Raw genomic sequence first — 19526 nt, 5'->3', positions numbered from 1 at the left:
TGTCTATCCTCGTCATTCAGATGTTTTAGTAGGTCTTTTACTGATTTCATTTCGTCTTTTTCCCTTCTTGGTCTATATTTAACATTCTTTTCTTTCAGTGTGTGTGTGTGTGTGTGTGTGTGTGTGTGTGTGTGTGTGTGTGTGTGTGTGTGTGTGTGTGTGTGTGTGTGTGTGTGTTTACCTAGTTGTATTGTACAGGGTTCAAGCAGGGCTCATAGTGTACTGTCTCCATATCTCCATTTATCTAGTTTTCCTTTAAAGTTAAAGTTATACACACTATGTGCTATGACAATTCCATTATCCAATGCATTCCATTTTTCCACTGTTCTGTGTGGAAAACTGTATTTTCCAATATCCTCCACACACTGCCTCATCCTGACCTTCTTTTCATGTTCTCTTGTCCTTCCATCTTCTTCCGTCAACAGCACCAGGTCTTTTGTCTTTGCGGATGTATAAGCGGATGTCATTTTGCGGATGCAAATGTGGATGTGGATATCAGTCTCTGCTAAAATGCGGATGCAAATGCAGATGCGGATATCAGAATATGACATCCTTGCGGACAGATGCGGATGTTTTTACATCAAGCGCTCCGACCAAGAGAACAAAAAATAAATAAATAAATAAAAAATAAAATAAAATAAACCTACTTCAGTGTCAGACCATGCAGACAGCAGGAGAAGTAACAAATAAAAACAAAGTGGGAGAACCAAAATACTGCCAAATGAGTTTGAATGGTGTCTTAACATTTGATACTTCTCTCTTTAAAAATATCTAATTCATCCATGACTAACATTTCTGCTATGCATTTATCCAGTTTCTTTGCCTTAGGGTTAGAAGCATCCCGAAATTTTGCACTCTGAAAATACTCAGCAACATTCCTTTGATTAGCATCTGTCTTTGCTAAGTTGTTTTTTCTATATTTATTTTTCTTCCAACTTCTTTCCCCTTTTTGCCATTAACTCTTCAAACTGTTCTTTATGCACTGATTTCAAATGGTTTTTCAAAGATGTAGTTCCATGTCCCTTTCGTGAATAATCTTTCTTGCACAACAGACACTGTGCTAATTCACTTGACTTACTCATGAAATATTTCCACACTTCACTGCTATGTGATGCCATTTTTCAGCTGCTATAGCAGTCAGCACACAGAGCAATAAGGCTTTGTAAACTTGATTATAATATTCTTTTAAACACACACTGGCAAACTGTTTATCAGCGAGGAGCAAACAAGGAAGGAGCAGTACTTCTAACTTCGAAGGCAAACTCTTACCAAACTGATAACCTGCCCGTGTACTATTTATGTTCAGAATGCCAGTTTACAACTTATGGATCAATATTACAAATTTTCGAGATGCTTAGCAAATGTGAAAAGAAAATTACTGTATTATAATGCTTCCTTGCATTAAATTCTAGTAAGAAATACATCAAAAAGGCCTCTATAATAGTAATAATAATAATAATAATAATAATAATAATAATAATAATAATAATAGCTAATATAGTAGCTTCCTCTGTGAAATTTTTTTCATCGGCAACTCACTATATCAGGGGAAACGGGTGATGACAGGAAAACTCATGCGATAAGAAGAGGTCAGTGCTGTCGGTTCATATTTTTCAATATTATTTGTATAATTATGAAAACATTCCCAATAAATGTATTTAAGGAAGAAGCACTGAATTCTATCATGTGAAGTGGAAATAAGGTCTAAGACTGCAATGTACAACATTACCCAGCCACACGACACACACATTACAATTTCTCTCTCTCTCTCTCTCTCTCTCTCTCTCTCTCTCTCTCTCTCTCTCTCTCCCACAATACAGCTGTCATCATCCTCCAGGAGACACTTGTGGCTGATGCCTCTATCATGAGGTTTGGGGGAGGCTATCAGTGCTTCCACCAACCCTATCAGCCTGGGGCATCACATGGCCTCATGACTCTGGTGAGAAAGGACATCCCAGCCACTCTGACACACCCTCCTATCAACCTGGGAGAGCAAGTGGACTCCCTGTGTGTTACCCTGCAACTGGGGCACACCACACTAGATGTTCACAATATGTACTGCCGGCAGAGGTCGCAAGAGTAAGGTCAAGCAGGAGGCAGAGGGAATGAGGATTCGGGAAGTAAGGGAGGCTCAGGAGAGTGGCAGCACCAGCGCAGTGTGGCTTCACCTCGTGCAGGCTGGCGGGAAGGCAGGCAGCGAGGTTCTACACGGTGTGATAGAAGCCCAGATACGCCTAGGCTATCCCTACGGGTGGCAGCTGGGTATCGCCACACCAGACGGCAGGAGACAGTGTCGTCTGTGTGGAGCAGGTGACTCACACACACTGGAACACTACCTGAGGGACTCTGGCAGTGTCACACCTGCAGTGAAGTGTAGTGTTGCCTCCCCTACTTTACCGGAGCTTGCCACCCACTTTATCAATATCCTTCCCCAAACACTCAGGGACTATCCACAATTTTGTGATGTTTTGTAAATATGTACATGCTTAGCTTTGATAATCTAGATGTAAGTCATTAGGCGCCAAGACTGGGCTCAAGCCCGAGTCTTTTTTACAAATGTTTTGTTTTGTAATGCTATTTGTGAATAAAAGTTCTGAATCTGAATCTGAATCTCTCTCTCTCTCTCTCTCTCTCTCTCTCTCTCTCTCTCTCTCTCCACCACCAGCATTAAGGCATCAGAAGTTGGGGTGAAGGTGACAAGCAAGGGTGATAACCTCCTCTCCATCTCCCTCTTCACCTCACACACACACACACAGTGACTCACTCATCTGTCGTTAGTAAGTTTCTAACATTCCACCATTCAAAGTTTGCTATTTATTTACTTCGTATTTGTATTTCATAGTCACTACGTAAAATTTGCTACCTCCTCCTGTCTTTCCCCTAAATTCTAGACACATTACGTTGTGTAAGTTTGAAAGGAAATGAATACATGATATTATATGCTTTAGTTTTACTAGATAATTAATTTATTAGACACATCAATAAATTTACTCCACATTTCTAAGCAGTCTGAACTCTAAGTCTGTAACTGGGCAGTACTCTGCGAGTCTGTGATTGCATGTCCATATATTACTCTATAATCTATAGGTTGTGCAATGTATAGAATACATCCGCATCCACACATCTTCTGTAGAGTGCAGATGCGGATGCGAATATATATTTCCCCATAAAAGCGGATGCGGAGGCAGGACGCAGATGTTCAGATTATCACAACTATGGATGCGAATGCGGATGTGAAAAAATATGTGGATGTTCCGCGGATGAGGATGCGTATGCAGATATCCGATACATCTCTAAGTTGAAAGAACTAAGAAATGAATGGAAACAAGGGCAAGAAGAAGAAAAAGTCAAATTTTCAGAAGTGGTAAGGAGACAAATTCAGGAGAACACAAAAGTCACTGTAATAGAAGTTATCAAGGAGAAGGAAGATTTGGTGCGGGATGCAGTGGACAAGAAAAAAGCTTCATAATTTATGGGATGAGGGAATAGAAAAATGCAAATAAATTCACGAGAAGACGTCAAGAAAGCGAAATGGCCCAAACTGTTATCAAACGAGTACAAGATAGCACACAAGAATTTGACCAGGAGATAGAGGAAGTGATTAGACTGGGAAGATACAGTGAAGGAGGCAGGAGACCAATTAAGGTGAAAATGAGATCTCAAGTGGCCGTAGAGGAAATTATGGCTAGAAAAGGGAAGCTGGCCGAGGATGTTGATCACAAGGAACTATGGATAAAAAGAGATATAAACTTAGAGGAAAGGGAAAAGGAGAAAGTGCTAAGAAATGAAGCTAAGGAAAAAAATGGGAAAAGGACAGAGATAGAGAAGAAGAATTTTTACTGGAGGGTTCTGGATATGAGACTAAAGAAGTGGTACCTAAGGAAAAGAGAGGAGGTCGTGGAGGAGACAATAAATTAAGAGTGACTTATACTAACATAGATGGGTTGTTATCAAGCATATTGGAAGTTACGGATTATTTGAAAGAGAAAAAGCTGGATGTAACTTGCATCATTGAAACAAAACTGAAAAAAAGGGATCCATATCAACTTCAAAGAGGAGGGATATAATACTTGGAGGAGGGACAGGAAGGATAAAGGGGGAGGAAGAGTGCTAATAATGGTTCGTGATAATATATGTGTGGAGGATGTGCAATATGGTGAGGACAAAGTGGAAGTAATAGGAGTAACAATCAAAACAGAAAATTTGAAGAAAAGAAAAATTATAATTACATATGCTCCACCAAAGACTAATACAGGGGGATCAGAAGAGCATAAAGATATGCAAAGAGAGGTGATAAAGTACCTAGATAATATGATAAGAAGAGATAGAAGAATACTCTTAGTTGGAGACTTTAACTGTAAAAAAAAATAAACTGGAGAGAGATGGAAGTAATGAATAATGCTGGGTAGTGGAGCAAGAAAGTGTTACAGTTGACTATGGTTAATACAATGGACCAGTGGATGGAGGAATCAACAAAGTACAGAGAGGAAGAAGAATCATCATTGCTTGACCTAGTTTTCACAATGAAACCAGAGCCCCCTCCAATCATACAATACCTTAGTCCAATAGGGAAAAGTGATCATGTGACATTTGAGATGCAAATGCATGAGGAAAATGAGATAAGTTACAGAGAGGAGTGTGTGTGTGTGTGTGTGTGTGTGTGTGTGTGTGTGTGTGTGTGTGTGTGTGTGTGTGTGTGTGTGTGTGTGTGTGTGTGTGTGTGTGTGTGTGTGTGTATTTACCTAGTTGTAGTTTTACAGGGCCTGGGCTTTATGCTCGTGTGGCCCCGTCTCCATATCTACACTTATCCAATCTTACTTTAAAAGTATGCACACTCGTTGCAGACACTACTTCTTCATTTAAACTGTTCCACGTCTCAATACATCTTTGGAAACTATATTTTTAACATCTCTCAGACATCTTCCTTTTCTCAGCTTTTTACTATGCGATCTTGTGCTTCGAATGTCATATTCTTCTCTCAGGATCAGTTTCTCATTATCCACTTGGTCCATTCCATTGATCAATTTAAAAACTTGTATCAGGTCTCCTCTCTCCCTTCTTTGTTCCAGGGTTGGTAGATCCATAGCCATTAGTCTCTCCTCATAGTCATCCCTTCAAATTCTGGAACCATTCTTGTAGCCATTTTTTGTAGTCTCTCCAATTTCCTTATGTGTTTCTTTTTATAAGGGGTCCACACTATTCCTGCATATTCCAATCTGGGTCTTATTAAAGTACTTATCAATTTCTTCATCATTTCTTTGTCCATGTGGTGAAATGCTACTCCAATATTCCTTAACAAATTATATGTTTCTCTAAAAATTCTATCAATATGGCCCACCATTTTTTCCATGCCAATCATCACTCTGTATATTGCTATCAGGTCTCCCCTTTCTCTTCTGTTTTCCAGGGTTGGAAGTTGCATTCTTTTCAGTCTGTCTTCATAAGTCAAATCTCTTAAGTCAGGCACCATTTTCGTTGCAGCCCTCTGTACTTTCTCTAGTTTCCTTGTATTGTTGCATATTCAAGCCTCGGTCTTATCATTGCAGTAATTATTTTCTTCATCATTTCTTCATCTAGATATCTGAACGCCACTCTTATGTTCCTCAATAAGTTCAATACTTCTCCAATTATTTTGTTTATATGTCTCTCTGGCGATAGGTCATTGGGTCTTTTCTTCATGACTCATTACTGGTTGATTGTTTTCTTCCATCGTCACTCCTAAGTCCTTTTCTTTTTTTACTTTCTCCAGTTCTTCTCCATTTCCCATCTTATAGATTCCCACGGGTCATCTTTCACTCTTTCCCATTTCCATGACATGGCTTTTGTTCACACTGAATTCCATTTCCCACTTTTTGCTCCATTCCCATATCTTATTTAGGTCTTCTTGCAGTATTTCACAATCCTCTTTTTGCTTTATAACTCTGCACAGTTTCATATCATCTGCAAACAGATTTATGTAGCTGTTCACTCCTTCTGGCATGTGTGTGTGTGTGTGTGTTCACTGTTTGATCTGCTGCAGTCTCTGACGAGACAACCAGACGTTACCCTACGAAGAGAGCTCAGAGCTCATTATTTCTGATCTTTGGATACGCCTGAGACCAGGCACACACCACACACTGGGACAACAAGGTCACAACTCCTCGATTTACATCCCGTACCTACTCACTGCTAGGTGAACAGGGGCTACACATGAAAGGAGACACACCCAAATATCTCCACCCGGCCGGGGAATCGAACCCCGGTCCTCTGGCTTGTGAAGCCAGTGCTCTAACCACTGAGTTACCAGGTGTGTGTATGTGTGTGTATGTGTGTGTGTGTGTGTGTGTGTGTGTGTGTGTGTGTGTGTGTGTGTGTGTGTGTCTACCTAGTTGTATATTACAGGGTTCAAGTGGAGCTCATAATGACCTGTCTCTATATCTACTTTTATCTAACTTTTTCTTGAATATATGTACATTTTCTGCTGTTACAACCTCTTCGCTCAAGTTGTTCCAGATATCCCCCATTTTATGTGGAAAACTAAACTTTTTTTATGTTCTTCAAACATTCTTCTTGGAGTGTCCTCTTGTCCGTCTGTCTCCATTTTCTGTCAATGATATCAATCAGGTCTTCTTTGTCTATCTTTTCCATATAGTTTATGATTTTATACATTGTTATTGGATCTCCTTTCTCCCTCCTATTTTTCAAAGCTGGTAGTCCCATTTTCTTCAGTCTTTCTTCATAGGTAAGGTCTTTCATCTCTGGCACCATCTTTTTAGTTGACCTTTGAATTCTTTCTAATTTCTTGATATCCTTTTGCATATGTATTGACCACACCACTGCTGCATATTCAAGTCTGGGTCTTATCATAGTGGTTATGATTTTCTTCATCATACTCTTATCCATGTAATTAAAAACCACCCTAATATTTGTTAGTGTCAAATGTTTAAGTAAATCAACCCATCTATGTGCCTTTCTGGAGTCAGGATGTCTTTTATAACAATCCCCAGGTCTTTCCCTTTTTTCTTCTTCATTATGATCTCTTCTCCCATTTTGTATTCCCATATAGGTCTTCTATTACTTTTATTCATTTTCATCACATGGCATTTTTCAGCATTAAATTATAATTTTCACTTTTGGTTCCACTCCCAGATCTTGTCAATATCCCTCTACAGTTCTCAGTGTTCTTTTGTACTCTCAATAGTTTCATAACATCAGCAAACAAATTTATGTAGCTATCCAAACCCTCTTGTATATCATAAATATATATTTGGAACATTATCAATGCCAGCACGGATCCGTGTGGTACACCACTAGTTATTGTCCTCCAACTTGATGAACGGTCTCTTATCACAATCCTCATTCCTCTTTTTAATTAAGTAGTCTCTCACCCAGCTTAACATATTTCCTTGTATTCCTCCTATCTGTTCTATCTTCCACAAGAGTCTTTTATGTGGTACTCTGTCAAATGTTTTTTTGATATCCAAATACATGGTGTCAACCCATCCATCTCTTCCTTGTATTATACACTTAGTAAATTTGTTATACACAATTTTCTTTTCTAAAACCAAATAGGGAGTTATTCAAAATTTGATTTTCCTCCAGATATTCCCACACCATTTTTCCTTAATCACAATTTTGCAGATCTTTCCCACAACACTAGTCAATGACACTGGTCTATGATTTAGGGGCTCGGTCTTTTTTCCTCCTTTGTATATAGGCACTATATTTGCTCTCTTCCATTCCCTTGGTACTCTCCTTCCATCAAAGCAGTGTTAATCACATCCCAAATTGGTTTCACCAGCTGTTCTCTACATTCCCTCGGTATCCATTCTGACACTCCATCTGGACCCACTGCTTTTCTAACATCCACCTTCTCAAATAAAATATAACTTGCTAATTTTTCTGTTGTTGCACCATATAGGAGGTAGTGAACACCTACCAAAATGATAATTTACTCCCAGCGAGGTCTTATAGTACTAGTTCAGCGGGTGCTGTGAACCTTCCATTAAAGCTAGTTGTGATCTCACTGAACGTTTCTCTTTGTGTCTCACAACTCAAGAAGGCAGTCACAGCCTGCCCTCTAAAGATAACTCTCCTTCTTCACACAAAACTACATGCACTTACCACACATACACCCTTCACTTAAAATCTGAAATTATAAAATGGTGACTCGAAACCCAGCCTCAGAGTCCCTTCTGGGGAGGATACCAGAAATGTCCCCAGGTCGGACTGCTTTTTCGTTGGCAACCCAAAATGTCTTGACACCTCCCTCAACTTTTTCTTCACTAACTTCTGCAACATTCATGGTCTTCAATCTGAAGAACAGCACCTCTCCTCTATGCAAGGTGGGAATGGCGATGGGCATAAAAGACAATGGAAGCATACCTCCCGAGCATTATTTGGTCATGTATAGAAATTAACATAATGCTTATTTGTCAGATTCATGATAAGTTCAATCTAAACTAAAAATATTTCAGTAATAAATACAGAAAAATTATCTTGTGATTTTGCTAAGTTAGATTTCTTAAAGAGCACACATTTATTCCCAAACAATTATTGAGGTTCAATAAATATCATAATATATACAAATTTCCAGTGTTTTCTTTGTTTTCCTACTTTATATATTTTACAGGTTTTTTTTATGGGTAGTGCCCATGCATACTTTAAAGGACATGTATGTTTTCCCAATTTCTGAATGCAATTTCCAAAAAATTTCTTTTTTTATTTGTATTTCTTATCCCATAGACCAGGGTTTCTCAACTTTTCAAGCTGTGGAATTCTTACATCCACTTATCTATTCAAGGGACTCCTTGGTGCTTGATTAGATAGGATATAGTCATTTTACATCTGTAAGTTGCTCAGGTTTAGCTCAGCACATTGTTTGTTTGGCAGTATTTCTTGTTTTGATGTGGATGGTCTAATAACATTTGTCTATTTTCCTAAGAGACAGGTACAAAGAAGAAAAAAGAAAGAAAACCCTAAAAGGTGAAGGCCTACATATGTGTTGGCCAGTTTCAGTATTATAGTGTGGTCCAACAAGCAAACAAACAAGTTCAACCATATTATAGGAAAAATTACAATCTATAAGTACAGCCAGTCACGCCATGTGTTCAGTCAGCAGCCATCGATGGTAGAATGTATACAGCTCCCAGGCTGACCTCTGGCAGCGTGCTACTGTGTAGCTATTGTATCATGTTATGCCACTCCAGAAGCAATGTTGCAAACTCTGGTTTCCCTTCAAAACGCAGAAATCTTTCGCCTTTTACTAAAGATTTCCGTGGAGGGGAGCAACTCAATGAGTCTTAAGGCTATTAGGGGCCGCCGTGGTACAGTGGAACCATGCGTGCTTTGGGATCCTAGTGGTCTCCAAGCGCACGGGTTCGAATCCTGTCCACGGTCCGAGTGTAGGTTGGGCTTCCTCACTCGGGGCAACGGTTTCCTAGCGGGTGGGCTTTGAGATAGGGGATACCCAAAAAATATCCCCTTTAGCCGATAAATTCCTGTGAAAAGCCCACATGGTATAAATTAAAAAAATATATATATATAATTTTCTAATTTTTTAAGCATTTAGTCATATAAATACATTACAATACACTAAAGAAATAATCACACCATTCTGAGATAAAACTAGCCAGGGAAAAACTTGAAAAGAAAGCTAGACATATAAATTAACTATCATATGTTCAGTTCCCTGTCATGCCAACCCCTTGATAGGTTTCTGCGGCCCCTCTATTGACCTAGACATCATTTGTACCAAATTTCATAAAATAGTTCAAATGGGATCTATGACTGGGCACTAATGGGTTGATCTGTCCTCATAAGTAAGATCTCTGAAACTTGGAAGCAGTTTGGTTGCAGCTCTTTGAATCCTTTCTATCTTCCTTATATCTTTTTTATTATGTGGTGACCATATAAGTGCATCATATTCTAATTTAGATTGAATCATGTATTCTATTAGTTTTTTCAACATCTCTTCATCTATATAAGTAAATGCCCATTTCATTTTTCTTATTAACTCATATGTTTCCCCAACTATGTTGTTTATGTGTTTTTTCCAGTGATAAAAATTATCATTTACAGGGGATCCTTGCAATTTGATGGGATGAGGGTGGTTTATCATTGGTCGAATCAGTGATTATTCGAATCATGAAGCAATTTTTTCCCAAAGATACTTAAGAATTAGAGGGGGATAGGGACCAACCTCCAGCCTAGACTCTCTAAAACATCACTATAACCTCTAAAAGACACTAACTTACACTAAATCGTTACTATTAAAAGCTTCATTTATATCTAAATTTCTTTAATCAAACACATTAGGGTGCTGTACAATACATTTTTGGAAATACAGGCAACCCCCGTTTAACAAAGGTTCACACAACGAAATTTTGCTACAACAAAGGTTTCGTTTTACTACCATCTGCTCGTTTAACGAACACCAAACTCGCTTTAATGAAGTTTTATCCCAGTAATTTTTTCCAAATTTGAAAGCCCCACCGTATCATGCAAGCTGACAGGCTTTTGAATACACTAGGAGCTGCTGGTACTAAGGTCTGCCTCAGGAGAAATCCTGAGACACCTGTAGAATAAAGATCAAGATCAAGCCTCTCGTGGACAACACAGGCGCTGCCGATACAAAGGCCTGACTCAGAAGAAATTCTGCGTCACCTGTAGCATCAAGATCAAGATCACGCGCACCACTCACTCCCCAGTCAAAATATAACAGCGTCACCAGTAGCTCATCTTCCCTAGTTCAACTTACCACCAAAACGCCCTGCAATGTGGCCTAACGTTCCTAAGAAGACCAGGAAGTGTCTTACTCTCGAAGTGAAGCTGGGTATTATTCACAGACAAGAGAGGGGCCGGAAAACTAATAACATTGCTTGCCACCATCTTGAATCCATCTACTGTCTACTATTTTCAAGTCAGCAGACTCTATTAAGAAGGCTGGTGAGACCACATCTTCCTTGAAAGCTAAAAGAACCACCTGAACTCGTGACTCTACAATGGATAAAATGGAAAGCCTTGTGGAAATGTGGTACATAAGTTTTGTATGCGGTACCATGATGCGCACTTTGTTTACATTCCACAGGTTGCGGTTAGTGTATTTCCGTTTCACTCTCCCTCCCTTCATAAAGTTAAGATCATCAACATTATAAAGTTACGTACATACATACATTAGTGTACATTATAATGACTTAAATTAAACTACCTAAATGTTTAACTTCATAATTTTTACTTTCATTAAACCTTTTACTGTACTATGATGCACTCTTGCTTTGCTTACTCTTAATGGAAGTTCAAATCAGGGGTTAAACTTGTTATAATCGGTTCGCTTAATGAAGTTTCAATTAACAAAGTGTTTTTTAGGAACGTAACCCCTTCGTTAAGCGGGGATTGCCTGTACACTCGACCCTCAAAACAACGGACCTCCTATCAACGGATTTTGGAAACTGCGTACAAATTCTGGAGTCTGGTTTGATCTACAGACGAACATTAAAATGCGTGCGATTGTCCGTTCCGGCAAATTATTGTCCGGTAGGTGGTGGGTCGATCGCGTCATCAGCTGTTGGCCGCCATGTTTTATCTTCAGTCCATGCGTTTTCAACCAATTTCAGGTTATTTGTTGTACTTAATGCTTTGTAATACTGCTTGAATGATTTCTTAATGATTATACAGTATTTTACGTACATTTAATACAGTTTTTTACGTACTTTTGCAATCTATGGACAGGGTCGTGCACGCATTTGTCCGTTGTTTCGAGGGTCGAGTGTAAAAACACTTGCAAAAAAGTTGTTGATGTAGTGGTCTCGTGGTACTTGTCCCTGTTCTTCCAAATTGTCGATACTGTTGATCTAGGGACATCCATTTGCACTGCAATGACACTGTGAGCTATACCTGCCTCACACTTTCTTATAAGCTCAAGCTTATCTTTGAAAGGCAGGAAATTGTGCTTCTTAGGGCTGGTTCTGGAGGTGGCTTTGCACAGCATGGTCGAAGCAACGTGGAGGCAGGAGGTGGAACGGCGGAGCGTGGCGTGCCTGGACGATAGCTGGGGCGAGAGTGAAGTAGAGGAAGCGACACACAGGATAACATTGGTTTACACTTCCGCCTGGCGGGCTGCTAGCGAATTAAGGGTGGCAGCAGATTTGACCAAGTGGGTGGCATGCGAGATATGAATGTCAAATTGGCGAGTCAGTCGGTCGAACCTTGAGGATTGGGTATTAATTGACTGAGTTCGAATTGGCAATAATTCAAACTGCGAATGGTCAAACCACGAGGATCCCCTGTATTGTAATATCCAGGTTTTTTATTCTTTGGTTTTCTGTATTTCTACTCCTTCCATAGCGTAAGACAAAAAATAGATGTTTGCTTTTACCTAGAGGGCAGTGATGATTTATTTCTTTAATGATGTCAATCTCTTTTGTTAATAATAAGTCCAGCCTCAATGCCTCCTCTTATCCTCCAACTCTTGTAGTTTCCACAATCCACTGTGTCATAGTGTTAGTCATTATTATTAGATTTAGTAGTGTATATCCCTATGACTCTTCTCCTTGGGTAGTCCAGTTTTCCCTACCTCCTTGTAGTTAAAGTCACCCATAAGTGTTATATTCCTACTTTCTTGCAATATTTTTTAAACAATTTCCCATATTTCTCCCCATTTCTTTTTACTCATCTTGATTCCATGCATTAGTTTTTTGGTGGTACATATACTACTGTAAAATCTCTTTTTCCATCTCCCTTTTCTTTTATCTCCTCAGATCTTATTTTAAATACCTTCTGCCATCTCTATATTTTCCACCGTTATATTCTTCTTGGTCAGTACCATCACTCCTCCCTTCTTACTATTCCTAGATCTTAACCACACATTATAATTTTCATCTCCAATTTTTATATTTTCTGGTGAGGGATACAGTGGACAAGAAGAAAAGTGTAATTATCTTTGGCTTGAATGAAGAAAAGAATCTGTAAAATTAAAGGGGGAGAAAGAAAAAAAAAAAAAAAAGGTAGTAGAGGATGTTGTAAAAAGTGTTCAAGGGGAAGGTGAGGACTTGGTGAGTGAAATTGAGGGAGTACACAGACTAGGAAAACATACAGAGGAAGGAAGAAGACCACAAAGTCAAGTTTAGAGGACAAATGACAGCATCAGAGGTAATATCATATGCATGGAAATTTGACAAGACAGAATACAAGAAAATTTGGATAAAACGGGACATGAATAAGGAGGAGAGAAATCAGATAAATGAAATTATAAAAGAGGCAAAGGAATAAAAACGACAACAGATTGGATGAAGAGAAGTAGTTCTACTGGAAGATCAATGACAAGAGGATGAGGAAGTGGTATCTACGAGTAAAAAGGAAAGAATAAGGAGTCAGTAATGCAAGTAGAAACGTTAAATGGTCAATAGCATATACAAGCATAAATGGAATAATATCAATGCTGCATGAAGTTAATAATTATATTAAGATAAAGCAGCCAGATATCATGGTACTCATATACTCATGAACATATATGCAGATAGTGAATAGCATGTACAACCATATACATAATACATACATAAGCACTTGTGAATATACAAAACATTAAATTACTGAATCCAGAATGAAGTGGTGTTAAAGGAATAGTTACTTTAAGGCATGTGGTTAATGATTAAGTGGAAAAGAATTTTCTGATATTAGAGTTGAATGCATTGAGTGAAGTTGTGGACTTTAGAACGTTGGGCAACATGTTCCATTGCTTGGCATCTCTAACAGTGACGCTCTGTTGAGCATAAGTTGTTCTGGAAAGTGGAATGCTAATATTCCTAGGTCTTCTAGTCTCCATATTATGATGCAACAGCTGAAACCCTACAGAATATTAACTAATAGATTTAAAATCAAACAAACAAGTTATCAATGAAATTATGTCACATAACTTGAGCAAGAAATATTTATCGAAAGTGGGTATGTATGTGTGTTCATATTTTGATTTGTTAAAAATTACTCGGAGAGAGAGAGAGAGAGAGAGAGAGAGAGAGAGAGAGAGAGAGAGAGAGAGAGAGAGAGAGAGAGAGAGAGAGAGAGAGAGAGAGAGAGAGAGAGAGAGAGAGAGAGAGAGAGAGCGAGCGCACAATCATAATGTGATGTAGAAGTATCAGAAACAAAAACAAAAGATAATACAGAGCAGGTAAATAAAATACCAATATGATCATAGCAAGGAGACAATCAGTGTTAGACAAATCAGCAACCTTACCATGACATGAGGTGAAGACTAGATCAAGCACATAATAATAATCAGAGGACAAACATAAAGAGGACAAACCCACTGAACAAAAACTAAAGTAAATGTATCAGGAAATAAACAGGAAAGAGAAGAGTGTGCCAGTGGAACATAACCAGACCAATTAATATCAGGCATATTGAAATCACACATCAATCAATATGACATCCTTACTAGAACCGAAGAAAATGACTGGCATAGCATTTTCTGAAAAGGAATAGCTTGGAGACCTACAACCATGACATAAATCTTGTAACATCCATCTTATCTAATAATTTGTTAATAAACCAAGTGTGTTTGGGTGAGTATAGGAAATTGGAGCAATTTTGAAAAGTGCCACACACCATGGTTAGAAAATCCAAAAAGACAGTAATTCTTACTATAGCTACAACACGTAAAAAGATATAACAACAGAAAAATTTATAGCTGGAGTAAGCCAAGTTTCTGTAATATCAACAATATCAATATGATTAGAATAATAAAAACTTGAGGTAAAATTAAACTTATTTATCACACAATTAACATTTTGTAACCAGAACTAAACAAAAGAAGATCAAGAAGAATTTAATTCCACACTTGAAAATTTAGAACACTAGGCCTGAGACACACCTGACATTCGATACAGGCTATCAAAAAGTATAGATATTATCTTTTTTTATGCAAGAGACAAAAACCAGCCAAGGGCAACAAATGATTAAAAAAAAAAAAAAAAAAAAAAAACAATTGAAATGCCAATTCCGCTTAAAGATTAACATAGAATTAGCCAAAAGTCTGGGACAAATGTCTTGAAAACCTCCCTCCTAAAAGAAGTCAAGTCATAGGAAGATGGAAATACAGAAGCAGGCAAGGAGTTCCAGAGTTTACTGAAGAGAGGTATGAATGATTGAGAGTACTGGTTAACTCTTGCATTAGTGAGTTGGACAGAATAGGGATGAAAGGAAGAAGAAATTGTGCAGCGAGGCCATAGGAGGAGGGGAGGCATGAAGTTAGCAAGATCAGTTGAGCAGTTACCATGAAAATAGTGATAAAGATAGAAAGAGACGCAACATTTCGGTGGTGAGAAAGAGGCTGAAGACAGTAAGTCACAGAAGGGAGATGAAATGCTTTTGATTCCACCCCATCTAATAAAACTTTGCGAGTGGAATCCCCCACACATGCGAAGAACGGATAAGGCCCTTGTACAGAGTTAGCAGTTGGAGGGGCGAGAAAAACTGGCAGAGATACCTCAGAACACCTAACTTCATAGAAGCTGTTTTAGCAAGAGCTGAGATGTGAAATTTTCAGTTAAGATTATGAGTAAAGGACAGACCAAGGATATTCAGTGTTGAATGTCATTGAAGAAGAGGGAATACTGTAGTTGTCTGGAAGACTGCATCGAGTTGATAGATGGAGGAATTGAGTTTTTGAGACACTGAACACTACTAAGTTTTCTCTGCCCCAATCAGAAATCTCAAAAAGATCAGAAGTCAAGTATTCTGTGGCATCCCTACGTGATCTGTTGACTTCATGAAGGGTTGGTCAGCTCTGAAAAGACGTGGGTAGATGTAGGATGGTACCATCAGCATAGGAGTGGATAGGGCAAGAAGTTTGGTTAAGAAGATCATTAATGAATAACAGAGAGTGGGTAACAGAACAGAGCCCTGAGGAACACCACTGTTAACAGATTTAGGAGAACTGTGGCAATCTACCACAGCTGCAATAGAATGGTTGGAAAGGAAACTTGATAAAGTTGCTGAGAGAAGGATAGAAAGTGTAGGAGGGCAGTTTTCAAATCAAAGCTCTGTGCTAGACTCTATCAAAAGCTTTTGATATGTCTAACATAAAAGTTTCAACGAAATCTCTAAAAGAGGATGACCAAGACTCAATAAGGAAAGCCAGAAGATCACCATTAGAGCCACCTTAATGGAAGCCATGCTGGTGATCAGATAAAAGATTGTGAAATAACATGTTTAAGAATCTTCCCATTAAGGATAGATTCAAAAACTTTAGACAAGCAAGAGATTAAACCTATAGGACAGTAGTTTGAGGGCTTCGAATGGTCATCCATTTTCAGGAACAGGCTGAATGTAGGTAAACTTCCAGGAAGATCTAATTCAACTATCAATATACAGAGCATGGTGACAACAGATATAAAAAACAGGTAAGGATTTTATATTTGAAGGAAATAACTTATTGAAATCCTGAAATGTACAACTGACATCCCAAACAGGCTGCCAAAGTGTATAGATGTCATAATGTACTGGTTAACACACAGGCAGTGAAAATAAACATTCAGACAAGCAGTAATAATGGTTCCCCCTCCTGCAGTTAGCAAATTGCGGCTATCGAACAACTCTGGAACTCCTTGAACTCCATCTTCCTATGACTTGAATTAATTTGAGGGAGGTTTCAAGATATTCATCTAATTCTTTTGGCTACAGAAGTAATTCCATTACATGCCTCAATAGCTTAGGTCATATGACAACACTAAGGTTAACAGGAGAATGCTGCAACTCTCACTAGGCAACTAGGTTTGGCAAGCATTAAAGCCTGGGCCACCTAGACTTCTTTTGGCTAACTCTCTTAAATCTGCTAGGGAACAGGGATCTAAGTGAGCCTTTTTGTTTAATTGTTATTGTTGCCCTTAGCAAGATTTTCCCTCTTACATAAAAAGTTACACTATAAAACTTACCAAGTATCAAAAATTAAGGAAATAAACAAAACCAGTTGATTTCCAGACAGCTACAGATACTTCTTGGCAAAATAGGATGCCTGTTCAAGTAATGTATATACACAATGGAAGGATAAGCAGTGATATCTAATGAGCTGAATGAATACAAAACTAACCTAATCTAACTTAACATTACCCTTTAATGGAAATTCTGATGTTAATTTAGTATTAAATCAGGTGGCCACACAGATTTTCCCACAGCGCTGCCAACACCCACACAAACAGTGAAAATGTGCTGGTGCTTCCCTCCCTTGTTTGGACGAAATGTACCAGTAACAACCCATCCAAACCATACCTTGTTGCTGTGTTAATGTATGTTTGAAATAAAGACGGGACTCAACACATTGGCACATAACAAACACAGCTTTATATTTCTTCTCAGGAGAATAAATAATATATTAGAATGCAAAACACAATAAAAGAAAACTTTACAACAGGATAAGTTACAGTAGTGCTTAGGCAGTGGAATCATTAATGACAGATAGGATGGTGTGTATAAATGTACTTTACCTTTGTTGAATATACCAGGTGTTGGTTTGATTTGATAAGTTTATTGTTGAAAAAAAAGTACAACAAAGGAGATGGGAGGAGCCTGCCACCCATCCCCAAACAAATGTTCATATAAAACTAATGTATTGCAGTACAAAAATAAATAACCTTAAGTATATTTACATTATTTACAAAGGTGGAGCAAAAAGTGGGAAATCCTTGAGGATGGCAGGGATGATGTCATTGTTGAAGAACCAGCTTATCATTGGTGGCAGGTCCCAGTTCCCCTGTGGGCGGAAATGCACCAGCAAGGGACACTCCATGACATAGTGGGCAAGTGTGTGCCCTGCAGGACTGTGACACAGCTTACAGGGCACAGCAGCAGCCCCACTGACCTCCCAATAGTACCTGTAACCCAGCCTGAGACGCATAGCAACAAGGTCATGGGCGGCACTCTTCCTGCCATAGGTGACACTGCTGGTGTGGGAGACATGTACATAATGGACTGAACTGGGACTGCCTTTCCCATAACAAGTGTCAAGGTTATGAGCAATGGTGCTGCAAACATGACGTTTAAGCTGACCCTTGATGTTATTATAAGTGTGTTCAACAGGACAGTCAGCAATGTCCTCAGTAAGGGAGTGACGGGCAAGAACATCAGCTTTTTCATTATGGGAAATGCCAACATGAGAAGGCACCCAGGTGAAACATACTCTGAGATTATCTCTCCAAGAGATCAATGACACCAAGACACTTGTTGATGAGATCACAATCAGCAGGGGAAGGAGACAACAATGAATATAAGGCACCCTGACTATCAACAAAAAAGTAAACATCTTTCCCCAAAGGAAGGACAATTTGTAAACCTTCTAGCATGGCATATAGTTCTGCCCTTGTAGAGGACAGGTTGTCAGGAAGCCTCTTGGACACCTCAGTGTCAGTGTATTCAGAGGGAGAGGTGTAGTTGCGGATGAACAGGCCACATCCAGATTTGCTGCCATCCACTGAACCATCACAGTAAACATGTACAGCCTGCACCCTTGAGTAGTTAGACAATTTATGCATAAAAAGTTCATGTGGGAACCAGTTATATTTAGGAGCAGCAAGTTTTTCTATATCTACACTGACTTTGTGAGGTCTCCAAGAGGGGAACCAGAGGTGGTAACAACATTGAGGTAGGAGTCAAGGACATCAAATTTGGTTAGTGATGTTAAAAGCTGTCTCAAGTAAGAGTTAGCAGGGGCCCTGGGGTTAGCATGAAGGTGGGCAAGGGAACGCAAGGGTTGGCTGGCACCATTACATGCCATCCGACACAGTGCACGGCAGGTGATTTCCTGTATTCGACAAACAATGGTGGGGAGGTCCAATTCTGCTCGGAGAACTTCAAGCTTTGCAGTCTTGGGGCAGCCTAAGATTACTCTCATGCTCTCATTCTGAATGTACTCAAGGGGTTTCAGCTGTGTTGGACTATACCGAAACAAGACTGGAGCAGCATAGTCTATTAAAGCCCTGATAACAGAAATGTAGAACATCCTAAGCACTGGGATACCCACACCATAGCCCCTGTGAGCTAGCACTCGTAGGGGAGCAAGCCGTAACAAACATTGATTGCGAACATAGGTAATACAGTGAGAATCCTTAGTAAAACCGAGTTGAGCTCCCAAGTATTTATAGCACTGCACACGACTGATTTTTATGGAATTTATGCTTGGTGGTCTGCAAACTCTGGGAGTTGCTTGAAATTTAGTTTTAGTTTCATTGATGACAAGGCCCATGTCAGTACACAGGGACTCAAGATGGCTTAAGGCCGAGGTAAGGGTCCGAGGAGCATTACACTGTAGCAAGATGTCGTCAGCATAGACAATTACCTCTGTGCCCTGGGGAAAAGGATATCTGGCAATTTTATCCATAAGTATATTGAAAAGCATGGGGCTGAGTACACCCCCCTGCGGTGTACCCAAGTCAAAATTCCTTCAGCAGAGACTGCCCCCTGGAGCCACACCTTTGCCTTCCTGTCACACAAATAATCCCAAATCCACCCCAATAACTTTCCTTTAACACCCTTCAACATGAGTTCCTCAAGAATGACAT

General features: G+C 39.2%; 1 protein-coding gene and 1 non-coding gene across 2 annotated transcripts in view; one reads left to right on the top strand and one right to left on the bottom strand.

Annotated features, from left to right (window-relative positions):
- Positions 1 to 17481, bottom strand: part of LOC123508351 (dolichyl-phosphate beta-glucosyltransferase-like) — a 54724-nt gene extending 37243 nt beyond the window's left edge. Inside the window, exon 1 of the mRNA XM_045261982.1 lies at positions 17457 to 17481. The gene's annotated coding sequence lies outside the window, so the exon portion shown is untranslated. The remainder of the gene's footprint in view (positions 1 to 17456) is intronic.
- Positions 9201 to 9316, top strand: LOC123508495. Its single transcript, XR_006675951.1, has one exon. It is a non-coding gene; the product is annotated as a U5 spliceosomal RNA (small nuclear RNA).
- Positions 17482 to 19526: the final 2045 nt, after the last annotated feature.

Source organism: Portunus trituberculatus, chromosome 24 (genome assembly GCF_017591435.1).
Source record: "Portunus trituberculatus isolate SZX2019 chromosome 24, ASM1759143v1, whole genome shotgun sequence".
Classification (NCBI taxonomy): Eukaryota; Metazoa; Arthropoda; class Malacostraca; order Decapoda; family Portunidae; genus Portunus; species Portunus trituberculatus.
The sequence above is the reverse complement of the archived record's forward strand: the minus strand, read 5'-3'. Positions and strand labels throughout refer to the sequence as shown.